Source organism: Ahaetulla prasina, chromosome 3 (genome assembly GCF_028640845.1).
Source record: "Ahaetulla prasina isolate Xishuangbanna chromosome 3, ASM2864084v1, whole genome shotgun sequence".
Lineage (NCBI taxonomy): Eukaryota > Metazoa > Chordata > Lepidosauria > Squamata > Colubridae > Ahaetulla > Ahaetulla prasina.
The window spans coordinates 366,538-369,434 of record NC_080541.1 but is presented as its reverse complement, the minus strand read 5'-3'; positions in this window follow the sequence as shown (position 1 = coordinate 369,434).

Below are 2,897 nucleotides of genomic sequence, written 5' to 3'. Positions count from 1 at the left end.
TCGTTAGGAATACCTCTAACCACTTTGAATATGCATCAACAATTATAAAAAATGTTTGGCCATGAAAAGGGCCGGCAAAGTCAATGTGGATTCGGGACCAGGGATTTCGTGGTTGTTCCTATTCCCCGACTGGGGCGGATGTGGGGGCAGGTCTGGACTCCTGGCACGGAGAGCACTGTGCAATCCATTTTTTTATGTCCTTGTCAAGTTGTGGCCACCAAATGTAACTCCTGGCGAGGCCTTTCATCCGCACTATGCCAGGATGACTCTCGTGCAACATCTCTAGAACCCTGGATCTTAGTGCTCTTGGTACCACAATCCTGTCTCCCCACAATAAACAACCCCATTGTGTGGCTAGCTCATTTTTCTTATTTCCAAAATCCTTGAATTCATCTGCCAATCTACTAGTGGGCCACCCTCTCTGTACCCAACCATGACTGTTCTTATTTGCATGTCGCACCGTGAAGCTTTTGCAAGGACCGTTGAGGTCAATGGGCCCGTTGAGGCCAATGGGCCTGTTGAGGTCAATGGGCCTGTTGAGGTCAATGGGCCCGTTGTCATAAAGTCAATGAGCAGAGCCGGTGTCCCTGGGATTGGGTCCTCTACTAGCTTTGGCAATGGGCATCTGCTTAGGGCGTCAGCATGTGTTAAGTCCTTGCTGGGACGGTGGATCAGTTTGTAGTTGTAGGCTGCCAAAAACAATGCCCATCTCGTCAGCCTAGGGGATAATGCAATGGGAGTGGGTCAGTCCCCGGCCAGTAGTCCAAGAAGGGGGCGATGGTCGGTAACGAGTTCGAATTGTCTCCCAAAAAGGTATTCATGAAACTTCTTAACCCCAGAGACTGCAGCTAGGGCTTCCTTTCCAGTTGGCTATAATTCCTTTCTGGGCTGGACAGAGTTCGGGAGAAATATGCGATTGGTGCCTCGGACCCATTCGGCAGCTGATGGCTCAGTACAGCCCCCTCTCCAAACGGGGATGCATCGCAGACTAAAACTAACGGCAGAGTGTGATTGTATTGGATTAGGAGACTGTCCTCCGTCAGGAGTTCCTTAACTTTAGAAAATGCCTTTGCTTCCTCCTTTCCCCAGAACCATGGTCTTTTGTTAGTCAAGAGTCTGTGAAGGGGCTCTGCCACTGTGGCTTTTTGTTTTAAAAATACAGCGTAAAAATTCAGGAGGCCAAGGAAGGCTTGCAGTTCTGTCTTATCCTTGGGGGTGGGTGCCTCCTTAATTGCTTTAATTTTCAACTCAGTGGGGTGGATGCCCATCTGGTCGATTTTGTATCCCAGGAATTCAACTGAGGGCACCCCTATTTGGCATTTCTCTCGTTTCAGTTGAAGTCCTGCCTTTCTGAATACCGTCAAGACTTCTCTTAGTCTCATCATTAGCTGGTGCTGATCGTCAGCAGAAATTAGGACATCATCAAAATAAGGTACCACCCCAGGGATCCCTTGTCTCTCCATCAGGTTTTGGAAAAGTCCTGGTGCCACACTGACCCCAAATTGTAAGCGGGTGCATTTGAATGCTCCTCTATGGGTCACTATTGTTTGTGCTTCTGCTGTGGCATTGTCAACGGGCAACTGCTGGTAAGCCTGAGCTAGGTCAAATTTTGCGAAAACTTTCCCCGAGCCCAACGAGTGCAATAAGTGTTGCATGACCGGCACTGGATAGGCACTCTTTTGTAGGGCTTTATTTAGCGTTGCCTTATAGTCTGCGCAGATGCGAACAGACCCATCAGCCTTGATAGGCGTTACTATGGGGGTTTCCCATTTAGCATGGTCAATGGGGATGAGAATTCCCTGCTGAACTAACTTATCCAGTTCCTTATTTATTTTTTGCTTAAGTGCGAAAGGAACCCTCCTTGCTTTGAGTCTAATGGGTGCTACCCCTGGGTCTAGGTTAAAGGATATAGGTGTTCCCACATACTTGCCCAAGGTTCCGGTGAACACGTCTTGGAATTCACGAAGAAGATCATCCTTCCTGTATTGGCAGTCAGCGTTGATCTCGAGTACTCTAAATAAACCGATCCCTAATTTCTGGATCCAGTCCCAACCCATGAGGCTCGGGAGGTTGAGAATGGCAATGCCTGTCAGCACCCAGTTCCATTAGAATGGCAGTGTCAAACTCAAGGCCCGGGAGCCAGATGTGGCCCCCAGGGTGCTTAGATCTGGCCTGTGGGTCGCCCTAGAAATAGCAGACTAGCCCGCAGTTCTTCTGCCAGTAAAAATGGGCTCCTGAGCTCTGTTTTCAGCAGCCACGGCCTCCTGCAACCCTCTGTCAGTGAAAACGGCACCCCCTGATATGTTGAGCTGGCCACGTCCACCCTGCCCCCCTGCAGGTCAAACATCACCATCCATGAAATCGAGTTTGACACCCCTGCATTAGAAGGAGGGATCCTGGAGAAGATGCACTTTAGATCGGCTGGGCTCCTGGCTCAAGCAAATGCCCCCACACCACACCAAACCTTCCTGTCTCTCCTCTCCCACAAGGGACCGGCTGGCTGACGCCCTTTGCACTTCTGTCAGACCTTTGGAGACAAGCCCAGGGCACCATTGTCCCCAGGGCACCATCCAGCAGGGCCGCCCATGTGGGTGCAAGTCGGGTGCCAAGACGGGGGTCTTCTCGAGTCCCTTGCAGGCCACCACAAGAGGCCAGGTCTGAGCAGCCTCACGCCCCTTCTCCGGCGCAGGAACAGAGACCTCACCCCACCATAAGGGGAAGGGGCAGCCTAGCACCCTAAGAGCAACCGAGGGGAGACCTCCACAACCAGCCCCTAAACACCGGAGCCCTCCGGCGGGCAGCATAGGTTGGCCGTCCGTTGCCGTAAGGCCGAGGCTCGGCCGCCGAGGCACAGCCGGACCAGCTCAGGAGGCGGCGGAGGCGGAGGCGGGCGGTCC